Source organism: Octodon degus, unplaced genomic scaffold (assembly GCF_000260255.1).
Source record: "Octodon degus isolate 3935 unplaced genomic scaffold, OctDeg1.0 scaffold00206, whole genome shotgun sequence".
Classification (NCBI taxonomy): domain Eukaryota; kingdom Metazoa; phylum Chordata; class Mammalia; order Rodentia; family Octodontidae; genus Octodon; species Octodon degus.
The window spans coordinates 2,861,795-2,885,476 of NW_004524782.1; the positions used below are offsets into that span (position 1 = coordinate 2,861,795).

At 38.3% G+C, this 23,682-nt stretch overlaps 1 pseudogene; it reads right to left on the bottom strand.

Moving 5' to 3' along the window:
- Nucleotides 1-642: 642 nt before the first annotated feature.
- The window catches only part of LOC105744013, a 58,205-nt pseudogene continuing 35,165 nt past the window's right edge, over nucleotides 643-23,682 (bottom strand).

The window sequence follows — 23,682 nt, forward strand, 5'->3', positions numbered from 1 at the left end:
GGTCCAGAAACGCGAAGTCCCGCCCACTACCTATTTACTATTGGTCGAACGAAAGAGATTGGCCTGCCGGATTCTACAATAGGGGAAAGGAAGCGGAAATGCGGGGTGTATCCTAGCGACCAAGACTGTGCCCGCCTCCGTTGCCGCTAACGACGACTAAGACTAGCAGTTGCTGTTGACCAATGAGGGCGGGAGAAGCGGAAATGCGGGGTGTATCCTAGCGACCAAAGCTATGCCCGCCTCCGTTGCCGCTAACAACGACCGAGACTAGCAGTAGCTGCTGACCAATGAGGGCGGGAGCGGTATGTGGCGTAGCTGGTCCTCAGCGAGTCTGAGCGAAGGCTGTTGACGGTGTGTCCCTTGTAAGGTAGAGAGTCGTGGAGGGTCCAAGGTCCGCGGGCTGTGGCTAGTCCAGCCGTGGCTCCACGGGCTTCCTCCCAGAGCCTTCGAGCAGAACTCCAGAGAAGGGACGGCTTGCTTTTCAGGCCCGGTCCAGGCTGTCCCCGCGTCCCTTCCTTCGTCCCTTCAGCAGCCCTGGAAAAAGTGCTGCTGAGCACGCTCCTTTCTTCGTGCTGTACCTTTTCTTGGGGGTGCTGTTTCCATTTCCGTGTCATGTCTGTACCCTTCTTCCCTACCTTCTTCCTAAGTAACCAGGTATTCCACACTCATCCTGAACGGTCCTAGAACAGACTTCTTTTCATTCCAGAAACGCTGGATTTTTTTTGAGCGAGTGACAGTGGCGACAACTTGGCGCAGGTTGTCATTCACTGGTCCTGGGCTGTTCAGTCTGTAGCGGGAGAAAAGTGTGCATTTCCGAACTCTTTCTTTGCGTTCATACTGAAATTTTTAACCATTAATTTATATTAACTATGCCAACTTAAATCAACTAACTGGATTTTCATTTGCTATTTTTTATTTCAATTTTATGAAACTGTCTTTATGTTTGCAGTACATAATGATTATGTCCATCGTGGTGTCAGAACATGTGCATAACACATTTTAATTCTCTTATTGTCCCCTTCCCCTCCTGTCCGCACACCATCTCATCACCCGCCCTTTTGCAAAAGATCTCCCTGATTTTTATTATCCTTTATGTTGCACTTACTGTATTTGTATTTTGGGTTTCTCTGTTTCTTTTTTTTTTCCCCAAAAAAGTAACACTTTAATTTTTAGTGACAATAACATAATCATTTATTTAATCATATTTTTCGATATATATATGTACCTATATATATATATATATATATACATAATATTTTAAGTTACATTTTAAGATACTACATTTTGAAAAATAAATGTTTAATAGCATGAACTATATAATAAAAATATGTCATACATACATGTAATAGTTTCAAAAACGGCCACCAGAATTACTAACCGTCACTTAACATTTATGGTTCCTTTTGCCCTTAAGGAATTTCCAACTTGGGATGTACAGATAAAATACTGTTTTGGGGGTAGGTTTTTGTTTTTGTTTTTTATTTTAAAGAGAGAAAAACAATTAAAACGATGATACAGAATTTGAAAAAAAGGTAGTAGGAAATTAGCAATGGTTAATGTGCTGCGTGTTATCTTCAACATGGGCATAATTATTACGTACTGCAAACATGGACTTAACAAAAATTGAAATAAAAAGTAGTAAATGAAAATCCAATTAGTTCTGATTTAAATTGGCATAGTTAATATAAATTAGTGATTAGAAATTTCAGTATGAACGCAAGAGTTCGGAAATGCATAGTTTTCTCACACTACAGACTGAACAGCCCAGAATCAGAGAGTGGCACCCTGCGCCAAGTTGTCGCCACTGTCACTCAGATTACAAAGTATAGATATGCGAAACTGATCAATGTAAGCACAAACTTTTCTTTTGGAAATTAGTAGTATATAAATACTATTTATATAAATTAATCGTATAATTATCTTAGCTATCTTATATATTTGAAATTTATTTTCCTTTCCTTCTTTTCTTAAAATACTGGTTTAAAGTTCCTTTAAAAGAGCCAAACATGGCGGTTTATGTGTGTGTTACCAACACTTGGGAGGCTGAGGCAAATGGTTTTCACAAATTTGAGGTCTAGGCTACTTTGTGGGTTCAAGATCAGCTTCTACTATGTAGTGAAACTGTCTCAAAAACAAAACCAATAAATCACTTGAACTTCTTTTTCCTGTGTGGCTACACTCCCAAATTGATATAAACTTAAATTTTTAAAATAATTTGTTTTTGGGCCAGGGCGATAACTCAGGAGGCTAAGCGCTTGCCTGGAAAGCACAAGGCCCTGAGTTTAATCCCTGGTAACACACACACACACACACACACACACACACACACACACACGTTTTCTATTTAATGTTCATAAAGTGATCAGAGATGTGTTCATTCTACTACCTGCCTTTTCAGGATATTTTGGGTCATCCTGATGAGCCCCAGGAATTCCAGATTAATAGAGTTTAAATAAAAAGTTCATGTTTGTAAGCCTGTTCAACATACGGTGCGTGGTTCTGAACACGTCAGTTAATGTTATTTTATCTATGACTATGAGTGGCTAATGGAGCAGCACACTCAGCACAAACGAGATTACAGATAATGTTTGCAAGAAGTAATGAGAAGGGGCTGGGGAGATGGCTCACTGGAATAAGCGCTTGCCTGGCAAGTACAAGAGCCTGAGTTCAATCCCTGGTTCCGGCAAAAACAGCCACAACAGCAACAAAAAGACAAAAACAAAACAAAACAAAAAAAGAACTAATGAGAAAACCACACAATCCCTGTTTCTGCATTGTCAGTCTCTCCTGTTGTTTTGTGTTTGCAACTTATAATCTAAGCTAGTAACTGCATGCTTCTCATTCTGTACAAAGAAAAAAAAGCAGAACATTGATAATAATATTTTGCCTAGATCCTCCCCTAAGACCAGATGCTTTGGTGTTATCAGTAACAAAATCCTTTGTCTCTGACCCTATATCTTCCCAACATCTGTAAAATGGTAGCAGGCTAAATTGCTAGTTTACGGGTGGGAGAAAGCCTCAGACTTTTCACAATTCTTGATAGTAAAAAAGATGGAAATGGTTGAAAACAGTGAAATAATATCTCAGGGCAACAAGTGTTAGAGAGACATAGAGAAATGAGACCCTTGTGTACTCCATTCATGGGAATGCAAGTTGATACAGCTGTATGGATAACTGTATGAATATCACTCAAACATTAAAACTAGAGCTACTGTGTGATCCAGCAATCCTACTATAAACATATAGCCAAAAGAAACGAACCCAGTATCTTGAAGAGATACCTGCACTTCCATGTTTATGGCCACAACTAAGAGATGGAGAAAAAACTAAATGTTCAGAGATGAATGGATAAAGAAAATATTACACATGCATACACAGGATATTATCCAGCCATAGAAAAGTAGTAAATGATGTCATTTGCAGTGATGTGGTTTACTCTTGAAGACATGCAAGTGAAATAAAATAGAGGCCAGAAAGATAAGTATTGTATGGTAGCACTTACATGGAATCTAAAATAGTCAAATCGACATAAGCAGAAAGCACATCCATAGTTAACGAGGGTTGGAGGAGAGGGAAACGGGGAAATTTCGTTCCTGTGTTGGTCAAATGGTACCAAGTTTCAATCATGAAGATAAGAAAGTTCTATAGATAGGTACAATGTAAGGCACAGAATTAGCAATAACATACTGCACACTTAATTAAACATTTGCTCTGAAGGTAGATCTATGTTAAGGGCTTTTGTCAAAGAAGAAGAAAGAAAATCAACAAAAGTATAAAAATGAAGCAACAGATGTTTGGAGGTGCTAGATTAGTTTGTGTTGTTGATTGTGGTAATAGCTTTGTTGATGTATCCTTACCTCCCAATGTGTCAGGCTGTATACATTAAATGCCTAAAGCTTTTTATATGTTATACCTCGATAAAGTGGTTTTAAAATCTCATAGAAAACAAATGCATACTGTATTCCTATATATAACTAGCTTCTCTTTTAAGGGGTTAGGTTGTGTTAACAATAAGATTTGATTTTTCAAGTTAGGGTGTTTTAAGCATATTTGGGAATGGGTTTGGGAGAATAGAATAGATTGATTAAAATAGAAAATGTGGGCTGGTCAAATAGCTCAGTGGATTAAAGCACCTGCTTAGGCAGACGCAGTGGCCAGGGTTCGATTGCCCAGTGTGCTGTGCTGGCCCTGCCCCTGGGGCACGCTGAGATGGTGTGGTGGTGTGTGCCTGTAATCCCAGAACTTGAGAGGCTGAACACAGGCAGATCACTTGACTCTGATCAACGTAATGAGATCCTGTAGACCCTTACTAAAATACAGAGAGAGAGAGAGAGAGAGAGAGAGAGAGAGAGAGAGAGAGAAAGAGAGAGAGAGAGAGAATGAAAATGTAATGGCTGGGATTGTAGCTCAGCAGCAGAGCAATTGCCTAGTATATGCGAGGCTCTGGGTTGAATTTCCCAGCACCAGGTGCACACATGCACACACACACACACACACACACACACACACACACAGTATAAAATGTAGGAAAGGGATGGGTAGAATGTCAGGGTAGAGTTTGCATAGGCAGAAGTGTGGTCTCATTGGGAGAGGGTCTTGGAAAAAAATTACTATAAAGTTATTAGATTGCTCCTTTCTGGAATTGGATAACATCTCTTCCTGTTAGCCATATGGTATGTTTAACAAAGGAGAAAATTTTTACTGAGTCTTTTGTATGAAAATGGTTTATTGGGGGTGATACTAGAAGGGAAGGCTGAATTAATTTAAAAGAAAGGCATATTGTACAGAGCATCCTGAATAGAGGACATTGTAGATCAGAGAGTACAAATTCTTGGTAATTGACAAAGCACTGCAGGATATCTGTAGACTTTTGAGGTTGTCAATTGTAGGGCTGAAGTCTCGGTCTCTAAGCGTACTCCTTGATTCATTGGATGTCTAGGTTACATAGGGGACACACAGAGTTGTATCAAATAATATGTTATATGAGAAGGTGCAGATGGAACAAATGGAGACTCCCCACAAAAACAGTGAAGGGGTTTGCGTTGGTTTTGGATACATGATAGTGACCTAGACTTGATGGAGGAGGTCGAACGGGGCTCACCTCTCTTTTCTCTCTCCCCCTACCCTGGAGGATTCTTTGTTCTATTTCATCACTATGGCTTGGAACTTTAATCTGGAATACCAATTCTCATTCAGCTGTGCAGACAGCAGTGTCAGCCACAGTGCACTTAAATAATAGAGAACTGTTTCGTTGCTGTAAGGACATGTGGTGCCCCTGGCTGAACCCTGTTTGGTTCCCGTGTAGTACAAAGTCTGTTTCTACCTCCTCTGAGGGATGGAGCTTATGCTCTTCTGCTATCTACAGAAGAATCCATTTTCACCAGCGTTTGAAGAAATCAAAGGCATAAGGAAGATAACCATGGATCCTGCGAGCAGCATAAACTCTACCTATTTCACTGCATACTTTATTTAATCAGTAATATCACCATAAAAGATCCAGACTCTCAGAAAAGGTACAATGTCATTTCTCTAGAGAATAATGTTGAGCAGGGCAGGGCAGGGGTCAGAGTGAAGAAGAAGCATTTGTCCAAAATTTGCAGTCTACTTATGTGTCATAGATGGTTCCAGAGAAAATTCTGGAATGTTCTATTTGTCCTAAAGAATATTATTAAAAGAGTAGCAGATCCCTGCAAGGCAACAAGAATCTGATGTCACTTGTTCATAGTAAGTGAGCTTTCCAGGCTGGAAGTCTTCAGGATATGCCCTTGTGGTGGTCCTGATTTGCGCAGCAGTGCACAGCCACTAAAAACCACCATGCAGAAGATGGCTCTGCTCTGAGAGAGAAAAATCCTATCTCCAGGAGCACCATGCTGTCAGTGGAGCACAGCACAGGGCAATTTATGGAAAAGCCAACTAACAATCACATATGGGTCAGCCTTTATTTGGGATTCTAAAGGAAATGCACACACACACACACACACACTAAGGGAAAGTATATCAACCTTCATTAGCTTAATGGAGAAAAATCAGTGTATTTATGAACAATAGGTATCTACCATTTGTTAAGAGACAAGATAGAAATTGGGTCGCAGCCTTTTATTATTATTGTTGTTGTTGTTTTGTTTTGTTTTGTTTTTCCATAGCGATGGATCTTGCAAGCAGCATAAACTCTGCCTATTTCACTACATAGTTTTTTAAATCAGTAATATCCGCATAAAAGATCCAGATTCTCAGAAAAGGTACAATGTCATTTCTATAGAGAATAATGTTGGGTAGGGCAGGGCAGGGCACGGCAGGGCAGGGGTCAGAGTGAGGAAGAAACATTTGTCTAAGATTTTCAATCTACTTATATGTCATAGATGGTTCCAGAGAAAATTCTGGAGTGTTCCATTGTCCGAAAGAATATTATTAAAAGAATAGCAGATCCCTGCAAGACAACCATGTCCTTGTGTTGGGCTCTATTTAAAAAAAAAAAGTTGCCTTTTTTCTTTTTTCTTTTTTCTTTTTCTTTTTTCTCTCTTTCCTGAGAACATCAGGCCCCAGCCTATGAGGATATCTATTTCAGGGCCAGATTCTCTGAGAGCAGGGAGGGTAAACAATCTAGGAAGGAATCAGATGTTGGGATGGTTCTCCCATTGTGAGGTTGGCCGGTCCACTAGAATTGAATGGGAGTGGTTTGACCAGTCAGAAGGTTGTTTGAGGTGTGGGAGACTCTGGTTTGAGACAAGACACTTTCAAGCACTGACCTGGGAACATTACCTGACCTCTTGGAGAATATTCTTTCTACATAGCCCTTCTCTGTGTGGTCCACAGCAACACATCTCACAGGGATATTGCGTGTAATGGAATTTAGTAAATGTAAAGTATAAACTATATGACACTGTATCCTAGTCCCTCAGAATCTAACCTGGCAGGAGACTACAAAGCCATTCTCCTTTCCCTAGAAGATCCCTCTTCACCTAACTACATCACATGTAAGTAGGGCTCCTGTATCCCATTTGGAAACAAGTCTGAATACTTGTGTTTCTATGAAAACGCTGATTAATTTTTCCCATGATTCTTTTCCTAGGGACTGTGTGGTTCGAAGGCCTTTTCTGCAGCTTGTTGACATGTAAGAGGAAGTGAAATAGAAATGTGGAATGGCTAGTGAGGTTAACTCTAGACTATAGATAAAAGGCATAAAGAGATCAAGGATGTCGGGGCAGAAAGCTGTGACGCCTTCCTTTGGCTATCATAAGAGTCATGACCTACACGCCTATAACAAGGAATAGGTTAAGAAGAGCAAAGCGAAATATTCATTTATTCAAAGCTGTACATAACTTGGGACTCTCTAGAAATAAAGTCCCAAGGCTCAGGTAAGCTGTTTTCATCCTTAGATTAGATGCAGATTGAATGGGAAGCTGTGTAGAAATGTGATTGCACAAGGGGCATGATCTAGTGGTAATGGGCTGAATGAGGAAACTCAGCAAGGCCTGTGTGCTCAGACTTACCTTGGTCACTTGTTGTCACAGTCCTTCCTCCCAAGTTAGAGCAGGCCCCTATTTTCAGAGAGTCTCATAACCTACTTACTATAAGACTCTCAGGTTTGACTTGGATGTGACTTTTCAGTGGGACTCGAGCTGTTTTCCAGCAGCAGCACTGCTCTCAGAGAAAGGAGAGCTCCGTTCTGGTGCTGTTGCCCTCAGCAAACACAGGATGCTATAAAGAAAAAGAACACGGACTATTCCAGGTGCCAGGTCATCTGAAACATCTGTAGATTTACACCAGAAACCTCAGACCTTGACCACAGAAGCACTGGACATTTGGAGAACTGTGACCACACATTTGCCTGGATCTGCTCACCTGAGGTCCCTGGCGCCCTTACCAGACAAATTGCCTGATATGCCACTTGAGACTTGAGTGCCTTTTTCCAAGCCATATAAAAGGGCTACATATTTTCTGCACCCCTACCACTGGCCTTTTCACCTTCCACCTTTCTGTACAGGGCAGGAAGAGGTCAGACGAAGACTTTGCTTGCTTCTGAGGCTCCGCCAGGCAGTCTGGTGTGCCAAGGAGATGTGTTCTGTTGGGATGTCATTTTTCCATTCACAACGGGGCACTTACCTCCCACAGGCAGGCAGGACAAATCCTCTGTCCCATTCTGCTCCTGTCTGCAGTCTATCCTCTTATGTGATGCAACCAGGTGTGCAAGCTTCCTGTGAGGTAGCATTACAAAATGTTTGTAAGACACCTTGCAATTCTGCTGCTGTGGGGAGACTTCAAGCTGTCCAGAGCAGCTATCCTGCCCCTGGGGAGCCAGTGCAAAATGTTCTGTGACCCTTCGGCTTCTGTAGTTTCTCCACCGAAGTTGTCTGTAACTGTGGCTTCTTTCCTTCCATCTTCTGCCCTCTTATAGACCTGTGAGGAGATTTTGGTGTAACCATTTTCCAATTTACAGACATCAACTGGGTGATGTGCATGTCTGAAGTGAGGTCTTTACGAATGAAATATTTTTGTTGGCCTCCTGAGTCTTGATATTTTTACAGGGTGTCCTAAGCCCTGACCTCTGGATGCAGAAGGAGCTGTTCTAGGGATGAGTCCTGGAATCTCCTCTCATTCTGTCCACACCCACAGGTCACCCCTTAACTGTTCAGAATGAAAGCTCCAACAAGCAAGGGTTCAGCTTTTAGAAAAATGAGACAGAGGCTTGGGAGATAGCTCAGTGGTCTAAGCATCTACCTGGCAAGTTCAAGGACCAAAGTTTAATCCCTGGTACCGCATGCCATGCCAGGCACTGAAACTGGGCATAATGGCACATGCCTGTAATCCTGGCACTGGGGAGGCTGAGACAGAAAGATCACTATGAGTCTGAACTGCATGGCAAGACCCTGTAACAAGTACATACATAAATAAATAAATGAAAAAGGCAGTGTGATGTTGCTGGAATATTTCAAGTTCATATATATTTTAGTGTATGCTCTGAAGTATCAAACTTAATGTCCCACACATTCAATTTCTAGGCATATACTCAATTGAAATGTGTGTGTGTGTGTGTGTGTGTGTGTGTGTGTGTGTATCCCAGAAGGAATAATGGTCCTATTAAGACCAAAAATAATTATCTAGAGAAGATTTGATATATATATATCAAAGGATCAGTAGGAGTCTGAACTGTGTAGTGAGACCCTGTAACAACCAAATACATTTTAAAAAGAAAAAAAAAAGATAAATACTAGCTTCACAACACCAGAAATAAATACTCAATAATACAGAGTACAAAATACATTGTGCAGAAATATTGAGTTTATTTATTTATTAAATTCACTGTGTAAAAGCACCTGTGGATGATAAGAACACAATGAATATGACATGACCTTGCTGCAGCTGGATGACCTTTTGGCCAGAAGACAAGTTGTATGGTACAGATTCTGTTAGCACAAGCAACGGCTAAGGACTGGGCTTTCAGGGGGTCACATGGTTAAAAGGATTAAATTATTAACTATACATTTGAAATAGAAATTAAGTTTGATGTTAAAACCTTTTAAGCAGTGTTCTTGCTTGTGTTATAAAAAATAATAAGTTTTTCAGGTTGACCCACCTTAATTATTTGAAGTCAAATATGTGGATATCCTGGCAGTACAATCTCCCAGATGTTAGATGAGATATATATCACTTAATCAAAAATAATGAATTCTAGGACTGGCATGTTAGCTCAGCAGACTAAAGCACCTGCTTAGGCAGGCACAGAGACCACAGTTTGATCACCAGCACCATGTGTCATGCCAGCCCCATGCCCAGGGCAAGCTGAGCCAGCCACAGAGTTTGGGCTTAGTGGCATAAGCCTGCAATTCCAGTGGTGGGGAGGCTAAACATAGGAGGATCAGTAGGAGTCTGAGCTGTGTAGTGAGACCCTGTAACAACTAAATACATTTTAAAAAGAAAAAAAAAGGTTAATGAATACTAGCTTCACAACACCAGAAATAAATACTCAATAATACAGAGTACAAAATACATTGTGCAGAAATATTGAGTTTATTTATTTATTTTAACAGACCTGAACCAAATTTATTAACAAATGTGCTTTGTAGATGTCCCCAGACCATTCCACCTGATAGCATCTGAATACAACAGCATTCTTCCCAGCCCCACCCAGGATGTTCACCCAGTAGACCACATACTATTGCAAAGGAGAAGGACATGCTTAAGGAAATGCAAAGGAATTCAGATCAACCCGTGTGAAAATATTGAGTTTAATTTTGGAAATAATTTTGTGCAGTGCTGTGGAATATGACCAAGGTCTATGTGCAGAAAAGCAAGCACTGAGCTATGGAAGAACAAGAAAGAAAAAGTCAGCTCAGGATGTGATGACATCATTTGTAACCTCAAGAAATTGAGCATATTGATTTGGCATTACTTTAACCTTAGTAGCATAAGAAAAATGGTCAGAAAGACAATGTCAAGACCCCTATTGTCATTTTGTTATCTTCTGCCCACCATAGACTACTTCTCTGCAAGACTACTTCTTTGTCCCTTCTGATACGAGCAAAGTCAACTTCCCTGACTTATTCATAAAAGGCTCTATTTCTTCCCAGTTTGGGAGTGTTTCATTGGTTGAGAAGTAAAGCTCAACTGTTCAAAGCTGAAACAAGCCCCAGTTCAGTCTTTTCCAAAAAATCTCTGCTAGTGTTTGAAACATCCAAAAGCTCAAAGCTGACACATGATCTCAATAATTTCAGTTTACTTTGAATGCAGCCAGTTTATTGCCAACTTGAACAGAGTTGTAGTTTTTCCTGAGAAGTTAGTTTATGGAGATTTCAATCCACAGTTAACTGGTTCCAAGGTAGGCAGGCCTTGCAGAGAAGTAGTCTATGGTGGGCAGAAGATAACAAAATGACAATAGGGGTCTTGACATTGTCTTTCTGACCATTTTTCTTAGGCTACTAAGGTTAAAGTAATGCCAAATCAATCAGTGGATTGATTTAGTCGCCACCCACCCTTGATCCTAGCACTGCTAATCCTGGCATTGCACCATGACTCAACCACAAACTAGGTTTAGCCACCTCTGAAAACCCCCCACCTATGACTTCATGTGGCTTTGGGGAGACATGTAGACATAAGCCATAAAAGTATAAATAATTTTGTAGTCTTGTGATGTTTCTATTGTTTCTGTTCCCAGTCATGTACAAAAAGAAAATAGCATTTATAAGGCTCTGTAGGACCCAGGCACAAGAAGAAGCCAATATACTTTTGAATCTTCACTTTAAGATTTGCTCATCTGGAGTCCCTGGAGCTGATAACAATGGCTTGGAAGATGCTCATGAAACACGTGCTGCCAATGGACCCACTGCTGCCCACTCTGTGCAGACAGAACAGTAGTTTGCACACTGCTTTGTCTTTTTTACCAAGAAATTTCCACATATTACTTATTTTCCTTGCTAATGTGAATTCACTGAGGCCTCGGTGCTGTGCACTTCTATTGGACTTGTTAAAGTGTGAAAATTCATTAACTTGCATTTGAACTTGATTGCTCATTATTTTGACTGACTTAAGGAGTACTGTACTGAACTGAATCACGATGAAACTGACTTCATTAATGGGCTACTCCACTGAACAGTTTGTAGCTGAGTGGGTAATTAGGTGTGGCAGTCCAAGTAGAGAGAGTAGGTTGGAGAGATCATGACTTTGAATGGTATTTCTATTTCTCACTACCTTCTATTTCTCACTACTCCGGCTTTCTTAAACTCTGTACTTGTGGTCACCATGAGGTGAGCAACTTTTCTCCAAAACACCTTCCTGGAATCTCCTCCTGCCATACATTTCACCATGACACTTCTATCCTGGAGCCAGTTGAGCATGGTCTGAAACCATGAACCATACTAAATCGTTCCTCTTTAAGTTTTGTCTGTTGGGTATTCATGCCAGCAGCAGAAATTCTAGTGACAGATGGGTCTAGTGTGATGATAAGAGGTGATATGGTGTTTATGAAGAAAAGCCAGGAAAGATGTGAAAGGTCATGGAACTGCTCTGGCCTTGGAAATCATCACAGGAGTCCTTATGAGATCTCAGTTAGTGCTCCCGAGGCAGTTGTTATGAGAGCAACACTAGACAATTGGAGATTTCTTGCTTCCTATCTTAACTATGATCTCTCCTTGCCATTCTTAGCTTCTTCTTGCTGCACAGGTGATCCCTATAAAAGCTCAGCAACTACAGATGCATTATCTTAAACATCCCAACCATGAGATAAGTTAAAACAAATTTTCTTTGCATCATACGAAGCCCAAGAGATACTGACAATGAAAAGGAAAACAGACAATCATACAAGGTTCTGTGCTTCAAATGTGTCTGATGAAGAGTATCCCTGGGCATATGGAGGTCTTATTTTCACATTCTTCTCTTAGAGGCCCCCTGATTTCAGCCACTATACTCAATTTGCGTTTAAGTATGGACTCGATTCTTCTTCTGGAGTTGAGAGGCTTGCAACTTTGGGGAAGATGAAACCAAATAGGTATATGTGCTCTTTCTGACTTTCCTACAATACCCAGAATCTGGACACCATCACATATGATTGTAGTTTGAGTTTCAGGGAGTTACATGCAGAGGGTGTGGTGTCTATGACTCAGTCACTAGGAACAGACAACTTACAAGCGAGCTCAGTGTTTGAGTTATGAACAAGATTTTTTTTAAAAAAATAAGTGATACCGAACATTAGCAAAGAACATTCATAGTAGAGGGGCACATGGCGTATAAACTGCAGCCTGTACATGATCCATGAACTTGCTTAAGATTAAATGGATTCATGCTTCACTGGCTCAAGGTCACTCATCCATCTTGAGCACCTGAAAAGGTGGTAGTCTGAGATAAAGGAAGTCAGTGTTTCACACACAGGTGGAGCAGATACCACTGTGCTTTTGCCTGTTTTCCACTTCTATAACATATCTGAAGAGAAAATGTATTTTATGTGGAGTAAAACATTCTTATCTCCTTGGGCATTCACTGTTACTTGGATATAGCTATACTGTATTTCCTTACACTGTAAGAAAATCTATTTTCTGCCATAAATGTTGATCCTCTGTCACACAGTGTTACAGTAGTGTAAGAAATCATGAAGTAATTTTCAAGCTCAGCAATTACATCTGGCACACAACATAGTAAACTAAAGGGGGAAAGATATATACTGACGTATATAGACAGGAGAGTTTGAATAATTGTACTACTGATTTCTGCTGGTTTATTGAATAGAAGAGTTAATGTTTAAATTTTTATTCTTTTAAATTTCTTGTAGCATTTTTAAACTAATTTTTCATGCTTATGTCTTGTAATCTAAACAACTAATTTGAGGACAACATTATGGAATATAAAAACCAACATTGGATTTCTATTATTTTATTCAGTGAAATTCTGTATCATTTCTGTTTATTTTTAAATTACTTTTCATTCTATTTGGAAATAAAAAATTAAAACAGAATCATCTTGGAACAGTGTCTTCTGCCAATTTCTTTTTTTAAATGTACTTTTGACAAATCTTTCTTGAAGAAGAGGACGTAGGAAAATATTTTATTTTTTAATTAATTTTATTGAGAAAGAATGCAACAGTTTCAAAGCAGGTTAGTAGGACAGTTACAATAATTAATAAATTGCATATTGTTGTCTTTGTAGTAGTTATTCATAGTACAAGATGCAGACATGATATCTTGTCTAAACACTATTAGTACAAATTTTTCTTCTCATTGAACTAAAAGTAGCTGTTTAAGTCACTCTTCATTTTTTACTGGGACAAGTACCTGACACTCAAAATGAGGGAAGAAAAGGCTTATTTAGCTTGCAGTTATTGCAGGTTTCAAGACACTGGAGGATAGGCTAGAGTGCTGCCGTGTCCAGGATGACCCTTTCTACATCTCTGAGAAAGCACAGGCTAGCCAGTTTAAGGGTTTGTGACTCTCTGGCCCCACCCCTCCACCTCTGCCCTGGTCCTCTGGCCCCGCCCCTCAGCCACTCACTGTTCCTCCTGCTGTGTCTGCCCCATGACCTACATGAGGTTTTGGGAGTGGGGACAGCTAGACACAAACCATAACATTCCACCCCCAAAGTCTCATGTACATCCCTTTCTGCAAAAGGTATTTTAGTCCATCTCTAAGAGCTGCCAAAGTCCCAACAGTTTCAGCATTGCTGAAAAGTCTAAGTCCCAAGTCTCCTCCAAGATCCAAGGCAAACTCCCAATTGCGAGCCCTCATATAAGTATATAAGCAAAAAGTTAAATACGTCTTTTTTTTTTTTTGAACCAGGGATTGATGGCAGGTCCTTCTGCTTGACAGGCAAGCTCTTATTCTACTGAGCTATTTCCACAGTCCCTGCATCCAACTTTTAAAGGCACAAGATAAACATTGTCATTCCAAAATGTATACACAGGAGAATACAAACTATTGGGGCCAATACAAGTTCAAAATCTAGCTGAGCAAACATTAAGTCCTATAGTCCTGTGTGGAACATCCAAAGCAATCTGTGGCAAATCGTGAGCTCCATGTGGCTCTGCCCCGCTGGCACTTCTGCTCCTCTGGTGGTTGTAGCTCTCATTGCTTTTCTCTTAGGCCAGCTTTTCTCCCTCTTTTCAGTTTCTCTTAGATGATCTACATTCCTGGCTTTTCAAAACTTCTGGGGTTTCCACTGAATAAGCTTCTCACTCACAGCTTCACACACTGCCCTTTCAGGGGCACACTGACTGGCCTCCCAGGCCTTCTTCTCAAATCTGAGAGGAACCCTTCTTATCCTCAGAACTCCTGCATGCTGTATGTACCTAAAAACAATGTCATGTGGATGATGCCAAGATCTGTTGCCAGCTGGAGCAGTAGCCAGGTTTTCCTCTCTCTTGGCTGTAGGGGTTGAGTGCCTGGATCACTGAGCATTCTGACCCTGATTCAAAGAAACAAATTCTTTGTGCCAGTGCCATTCTATAATCTAGTGTGACCACTGCCTCCATTCTGGAACTTGGGGTGGCTTCTGCCTCCATTCTGGAACATAGGGCTCTGCGAATTTCTCCTCAAAGCAAAATCCCTCACCCTTGTAATTCTGAAGTTGCAAAGGATGAGACCCTGCCACCTCCTGTGATACTCTCAGGCCATCTTTTTATTCTCTTGTTGCTTTTTGGCTGTGGAGATTCTCTTTGCATTCCACAGGATTATTGGCAATTTCTTTCTGGCCAGACTCACACCATTTTATATCATCCTGCTGGAATCTTTGCCCTTAATTCTCAACATAAATCTGACTGAAAATCCCCCAAAACAGCCATGCCACTGCCCCAATATTTGACTGCTGTGAGATTTCCTTTGAAAGATTAATCAGTCTTCCATGTTTAGTGTCAGTCTCAGGCAAAGTCTCTGGACACTGGCAAAATTCAGATGAATGTTCTGCCAAACCAAAACACAAATGATCTGGAATTCAATGACCAGTATAGAGGTTTTTTTTTCCCCAGAAGAAACCTCCACAGCCTAGTCTTTACAGGCAGGTTTTCTGTTGATCTTCTTTCCTGAGCTCTGACTAGAATCTTCCCTACAGAACAGACCAAGCTGTTCCAGCACTTTACTTGTAGGTGACATCTCTAAACCTTTCCCATCTCTTCCCATAAGCCATTCCCAAAAGCTTATAATCCACATCATCAGGTATAGTCACAGCAATGACCCCACTCCTGGTACCAAATTCTGTATCAGTTACTCTTCTTTTGTTGCTGTGACAACTATCTGACACTCAAAATGAGGGAAGGAAAGGTTTATTTAGCTCACAATTACTGGAGGTTTCAAGATACCGGAGGAGAGGTTGTGGAGCTGCTGTGTCCAGGATGACCCTCTCCACATCTCTGAGAAAGCAAAGGCTAGTCAGTTTAAAGGTTCGTCTGTCTCTGGCCCTGTCCTGGTCCTATGACCTCACCCCTCAAGCCACTCCTTGCTCCTCCAGCCTCATCTTTCCCATAACTTACATGAGGCTTTGGGGGGGGGGTGACAACTAGACATAAACCATAAAAGTAATTGTATATCTATCTTATTTTGTATATACAGACATATACATATGTTTTTCACTAGAAAATGGTCCTTCATGTATATCCCCCTTTTTGTTTAGTTTTGTCAGAGATGGGTATTCCATTCCCATTCAAATATTGTAATTTTTGAATTCAGCAAAATGATCCAATTTGTCCAGTAGTCCATAATAGTAGTGGGTTATCTGCAAAACTTGCAATGTAAGAAGTTGTTGACTTGAGCCTTTTACCATTCAGCATATTAATAGGGCTTTACTTTTTATACCTCGTGTTTATACTTTTCTGCTGGATGATTAAGACCAGGATAAAGCAAGGCCTATGTAACAAAAACTGTAACTTTTGTATCTGACAAGGTCAGTCAAGTACCCTCAGGATTTACCCTCAAACGCTATACAGCAGTTATCAGATCTTTTGTCAGTGTCAGCCCTGTGGGTGAGTTACGGCCATTGCTTGACTAATTTGATCTCTGTGAAAGCCTGAGAGATTTCTTTTTCTCTCTAGGTGATTCTCCTTAGGCACACTTTACATCATTGATCACTTTCCTCTGTAGCCCCATAATCTCCTTGATCAGAAAATTTGAGATATCACTGAGTTACAGGATGTTACAGTACAGGTTCACTTATGTCCCGAGTCCTCACTGACCTTGAAGGGCTAGAGCCAAAATGTTGGCTATGCTTGTAGCCCTTCTTTTCTTCTAATTTTTTGGTCTGCAAACTTAAGTTGTTAACCCTCCAGAAGAGAAACTTAATGATATTATTACCCTATAGCATAGGCATTTGAGCTTAATATCACTATCTGTCTGAATATCAAATGCCTTAGAAATAACATGGAACAGGTATTTTCCAACAATCATTGCTATGTTAAACTTTAAATTCCCACAGACTGTGAAAAAAAATAAAATAGACAAAAATTACATGTTTTTACTCAGAAATTTGGAAATCTAACCATATACTGTACTGTAATAATACAGTTCTATGACATTTTCTTCTTGCCTCTTGTTCTCTTTTGTTACCTCTTTTTTAAACAGACATTTACTTGAGAGACAGTATAACAGTAATTGTTATGATATTAGAAGCATTTTATGCATTTAGAAGACCAAAACGACAGGAAGTCCAAGCGTGACCCTAGGATTACACATTGCTATCCTTGGTGCAGTTGCTAAGTTTACAGGTATCAGCATATAGAGTCAATCAGGGTGAGAATCCTACCAATTAACTGCTAGTTTCTAAAACATAATGGAGATTCTCGGGACCATTGCCTTGATCATCTTGTGTGTATAAATGTATGATTTTGCCCCTCTCATGTTTTCTAGCTTTTCTCCTGGCCCTGTCTTTGTTGTTTAATCACTAAGTTCTTGCTTTTGGAATATATTTTAATTGGTCAACCCAATGAACTAAACACATTTAAATTGCCTCAAACAACACTTCATTCAGATGGACATGGATGTAACATTGTGCACTGCAACTGGGTGGACCTGCTTACTGATATCTGTTATTTTCCTGCATCTCCTGCATTCAGCAAACTCAAAAGCTATAGTTGATAAATTAAAGATACGTGATCTCTCCTTGCATTTTCAGGTTACTTTAAAAGAAATGAAGAATAAACAAAAGAAGGTACCACCAAAAAAAAACAATAAATATATTTTTTATTCATTCAAGTTAAGGTTTCTTATACAATCAGAGAAGTGTAGTATAGAGGAATTTTGATCCATGACTAGAAAAGGACCAATGATCAGAAAACAGAGAAATTACTTCAGAAGTGCTCACAAAACATGAACTGTAATTGTATAGTACAGTCATGGAAGTACAAAAGCTGCCAGGGTGTGACAAGACATGAAGGTGCTCACTAGTAGAAAGATACTTCAGGTAGCTCTGAACTGAAGGGATCTGAGGGACACATTAGTGATGTGAATGTACCGAACCTGCTGCTTGTATCTGTACAGGATGAAAATTGTAGAGCTACTGGCTCAGATCATAAGCACAGAAAACAAACTCCAGGTGAAACTACTAATGATAAAGGTTGAGCTGATGGCTACCCCATCATCAACAAGGCAACAATATCCTACACTTATTTTATTCTACTCTATCTGCTGTAAACTTTTCCAGGCAAATACAATGCACACAGAGGAATGGTTAAATTAACCATCATATTTAGAATCCAGCAAAAGTTAATAGAAAACCAATGTACATTTGAGGTTTATCTATAATATCTTTCCAACACAATGTAATGGAAAACTCTCCAGATGTATATAGTAGGAACTGACACAATGCTACCCATTCTCTCACCATAAGTTTGTACACAAAATCATTGAACAATTGTTTAAACCCAAAGTCTACCACTATGCATGGACCTCCTCTGGAAGAAGAACTTAGAGCTTGGTTATCAACATGAACTTCAGAATCTTATCTGTGTACCTTAAACCTTTTGCTTTGTGGGAAGGAAACAAATAATGGCGAAAGCAGAAGAAATAGCCTAAGACATCCGTGATAGTCTGAGACAAGAAGATTGTTCCTATTACCAAATTCTTGGAACTTGTTTTGTCATTTTCTTTCAAAATTTCATTTTAATTGTGATTACCATAACTCTGCTGTTTAATATGGGTCCTTCTCTATAAGAAATGATATCAAAATAACTTTGGTGGTGTACTCGTATGGGACTGCAAAATTCTGAAATAGTGTAAGGAAAGGAAGAGAATTTTCATCTTATTTAATAGGAAAGTCATTACTAGTGATAAGGTGCTAGTAACCTGGGGGAGAAATGACTTATGACAGCCTGAGAGAAAATATAATCCAAAATTTTCACTAATTCCTGAAATTTATGTTAGTTATTGTAAAACAAGACAAACGTCATACATCAAATAAAATCTGAATGATTTGAAATGTAAATATTTAAGATAAATATGAAGCATTGAGGCAAAATAATTTTGCTGATGCTTGTCAATCATAGATATAAGAAAATCATTTTTGCAAGTACAACAATTTAATACATTAAAATAAGCAACTTAATGTATTTTTGATAATTTGAGTACTACATATTTGGGTTTACTGTGGTTTATGATGAGGAGAACTTCAGGACGCAGGTGGTCCCAGTGCAAAAGTTTAATCTACAGTCCTTGATGAAATACTTTAATCTATATCAGCCAGTGTCTTGGTGCTGAATACATAGTTACGTTGGAGATGCTATAAAACACATTGACTAACTATTGGCTATTCATGAGGATTGAGAATCTGACCCATGGAAATTTTCTGTACTGGAGTACAGTAAAATATGGGTTTCATAGCGTAAAGGTGAGCACTCTAGACTCTGAGTACAGCAAAGTGGGCCAATATGACAAGGTACAACAGATACTGTGAAAGGGAAAGAATCTACTCAAAGGGAAGGAACAACTGGGATGAGGAAAATGACAAAAGCAGGAAATAAGGAAGGAAAAAGATATGTATGAATTTATACATCATAGCCTGGATAATTATACTGCTGATTTCTTCTGGTCTATTGAAAAGAGAAGTTAATGACTAAATGTTTTTATTTTTTCTTAGTAACATTTTTGGACCAATTTTGCATGCTAATATCTGGCAATCTGAACAACTACTTTGAAGAGAACAATATGCTTCATAACAACCATTGTTTAATTTCTACTGTTTTGTTTAGTGAAATTCTGTATTGTTTCTGTTTTTTTAAAAAAAATTTTATTCTATTTAAAAATAAAAATAGAACAATAAATAAATAAACAAATAAAATGGACCAAGTGGCAAAGATGATAAAAAGTTATTAGGTTTACAACCATACTATGACTTACATAGACAATTTCATTTGCAACTTTTTGGAGAGAATTCTGCTTATTCCCACTAATTGACATTCATATTTGGGCCCAGTTATCCCGCAGGCAATGTGTAAGCTGCACTGATCATGTCGATAGGAAGCCATTACTGTAAAATGGAAATCTAAGGTCTAAATAGGTGATAAAATATACAGAGATAATTATGCCAAAGGTTACCAGTACTTTCAATGAAAAATAAAATAGAACATGTGCATATGCATTATATAGAAAAGATTTTATTCCAAAAAGAAGTTTGCTCATCTATTCCATGTACTTCCTTGTGTATCTTTTCAGCATTCTGTGAACAGCTGTTATTTTTTTATATTTGAGCTCAAAAATTTTTCTTGTATCATTTGTTCATAATATAATTTGGAATATAGATTTAAAAACATGCTTTCTTCTGAGCTAAAAGCTGTTTCAAGTGATATCCAAATTAGTTTTCTCACAGGTCATTAAAAAATTAAGCTAATCTAAAAAAAATGGTTAGAGTGGGGAAAGATTACTGGATAGGACTCCAATAGTGGATAGAGGGAAGACCAATCTTTATTCATTAATAAGGAGCACTAAAAAAATTCCATAGACTCTTAGGAGACATCGCTAATAATTTGTTAATTAATCAAAAGATAAAGGCTTTCAGAAAAAATACAATAAGATTTTCTCATAAAAGATTATCTTAGTACAACACAAATTAAAATGTAGTTTTTTGCATGTGCATGGTAATTCATTAGTACTAAATCTCATAGTGTGATAAATTTATTCATAATTCCAGACATACGGGTATCCCAAAGTTTAAAGTAAAAATTGATTATTGTGATAAAACTTTCAGATTCAAACCTCTGCCATAAACACAAAATTTGTGATGTATATCCCATTGAAGAACAAAAAATAGATAAAAACTTCTTATGAATTAGAGATTATTAGAAAAAAAGAGTTATGTCAAAGTTAAAATTTAAGTATGTCAGAAAACATCATTCTGCAATTTTGCATATGGTTGTGATTTCCAAATTTCTGTGTGAATATATGTAACTGCTGTCAATTAATATTGTATAAGGATAGGTTTTAGAAAATAGCATTTCTATTTTATGTCTAAGGTGTTTGATATTTAGATAAGATAGTAGTGTTAAGATTATTCCCTCAATTATGGGGTGAGGGAATTAAACTTCTGTATGTTTAACAACTGAAGTTTTGAGACCAAACATTAAAGATAGGTGGATAACAGATAGCAAATATTTTGACCTAGCCCTCTGAGGTCAGTGAGAACTAAGAACATCAATACCTTCACTGACTCCTTTGAGTCTATGAATTTCAGATTAAAAAAATGAGACCACAAAAGAAAGTGTGTGCCTAAGGAAAGTCATATGTAGAGAAGATTTTTTTTTTGTGGAACAGGGGATTGAACTCAGGCCTTTGCACTCGCCAGGAAAGTGCTTATTCTACTGAGCCATCTCCCCAGCCCTGAAAAAATTCTCTTAAGCTTTCCCAGAAAGTAACTTTGTCAAGCAATAGTTCTTACCCATCCAGATGGCTGACACTGACAGAAGATCTAGAAGGGCTGTACTTGGCTCCAAGGTCACTCGACATTTAACTAACATTGTTCAATAGCAGAAATTTAATTCTTATTTAGATAAGTGTCATTTTAACTTGGTCTCAACTATCCAGCAGAAAAGCATGACCACAAAATGTGGGGAAAAAGCTATAATAATGTGCTACCTGTAAAAAGTTCAAATCATTAACAACTTCTGAGAATTGCCAGCTGTACTGGTAACTCATTGCTGTTATGGATGTTTGGACTTTATAGGAATAAGTTGGTATAACAATGTACCAATAATCTTTGGACCAGAAATCTTTAGCAAAAATGAATAAGTTAATTAACAATGAAAAGTTCTATAGAATTCTGAAAACACATTTTCTCCAACTGCAACTGAACAAGCATCATTTCACAAAACAGTAAAGAGAGAAGAGAGCAGCTCAAACTGTTATATGAGTGCAGGCAGGAAATGACACAGTGCCTAAAGCTGTCAAACTACCTCAGTCTTGAGAAAAGCATCATGTTTGAACAATTTCTGCCATTAGTTACCAGGCAAACTTGTGTCTCATGATATTAATTTTGCAAAGGTATAAATATATGCCATACCATTGTTATGTAGGTCCTTTGTCAATCAAAGAAACAGGCCTCCACCTGACCTTTGGTCTTGTCTTTTTTTATTTTCTAACTCCCCCCACACATTTTTTTCTCGTGGGGACCACCAAGAGACCAAGTCCCAGTGAGGAACTTCATAGACATGTGGAAATTCACACCAAATATTGTAGTTATTTGGAGGAAGGCTCTCACTATGTAGTTTATGCTGGTTCAGATATTGCATATAAAGTCCAGGGTGACCTGAACTTCACACTAATTCTCCTGCTTCAAACTCCCAAGTGCTGTATGACAGATAAGTACCACAACACTTATGCCCTTCTGAAAAGAACAATGCATCACATATGAAATTAAGGAAGAAATTAGATATTTTCTACATTTAATGCTAAAGACAATATTTTATACCAGATCAAATGGGACTGAAAGTACTGAGAAAAAAATTATGAGTGAAATAGTAGTCCAAATAGTCAATTCTCACCAGAGAACAACACAAATTCACACGTATGAACTAATGTCCCCTCAAATATCTAGAAAAATAAGAATCAGTTATTCATAAAGTATACATGTGAGAAGAAATTATGATGATTGGAATAGAAATTAAAGTAACTGACAATGAGAAAACAATATCAAAAATCAATGAATTGCAGAGTTGCTTCTATGAAAAACTAAATAATATAGACAAACCATTACACAAACTTATCAAAAAAAGAAGTAAAGTCTGAAATCCATGCATTTGGGAATGAGAATGCCTAAACGCATAGAGAGCCTACAGAAAACGAGAGGATCATCAATACGTCCTTTGTGAACCTATGTTCTAATGAGATGGAAAACTCAAGAGTTGAACATGTTCCTATGTATGTATGATTTAGCTGACTGAAGCTGATATAAGAATTGTAAGTAACTCAATATCAGTCAATGTACTCAAACAGGTACTTAAAAACCTACGAAGAAAGAAAGGCCTAGGTCCTGATGGATTCATTGTTGAATTCTACAAGAACTTTGGTTAAGATTCAACACTACAAATAAAAAAATTTAAATTTTTATTTTTAATCTGAAAACAAGTTTTTTAAAAATCCCATTAGAAATGATACAGAATTTCACTAAACAAAAAGATACAAATTAAACAACGATTATTATATTTTCTATTCTTGACTTCAAATTAGTTGTTCAGATTGCCACATCTAATACTGTAAGATTAGTTAAAAATTTTATTAAAAATTTAAAAGGAGAAAAAAATTAAACACTAGCTGTACCCTTCAATAGACTGTCAGAAATCAGTAGTACAGCTAACCAAGCTGTCCTATGTAGATGCATTTAAATTTCTTTTCATGTTCATTGTTTTCATCTTTCCCACATTCTATTTGTTTCTTACATGGGAACTAGATTTATGCAATATCTTCATACTTTCTGAAGTGCTCATAAGCTTCTCTTTTGTCCATATCTTTATATCTGTGGTCAAGTGGCATCAAAGGTACTAATTTACGCGAAATGATTACTTTAATGGCCATTTTTTACTGTAGTGTTGATGCTAGAGTGGCATAGTGCTAGATCCAGTGACCAAAGTGCATAAAGCTACATTGTAATGTTTTGTGAGCCGCCATTTCCATTGGATTTCACTAACCAAGAAAATACAGTGAACTTGTGGTCAATTTCATAAAACCCCCTCAGAAATATTCTATCCAGAATTGCTTTAGAAATCTGTAAAAAGAAAATGATTAGGAAATTGCA